This window comes from Anneissia japonica, unplaced genomic scaffold, assembly GCF_011630105.1.
Source record: "Anneissia japonica isolate Jap-2015-1 unplaced genomic scaffold, ASM1163010v1 scaffold285549_len7028_cov180, whole genome shotgun sequence".
NCBI classification, from domain to species: domain Eukaryota; kingdom Metazoa; phylum Echinodermata; class Crinoidea; order Comatulida; family Comatulidae; genus Anneissia; species Anneissia japonica.
In genome coordinates, this window is record NW_022704133.1 from 2,177 (window position 1) to 2,381 (window position 205).

The window sequence follows — 205 nt, forward strand, 5'->3', positions numbered from 1 at the left end:
TCCTTTTATTAGTTTTTAATATTATTTGACACCTCATTGGTTTAAATTTACAGTTGTATACTGTGTTCAATATTTTGAAAGTAATGACTTTTATGTTGTACGTTACTGAATCATGAAATAATTCATTAAATTTTTCATCAAATCATTAAAAAGTGTTTTTTTAACATTGAAAATAGGGAAAATAACAGCATAGCATGGTGTATAG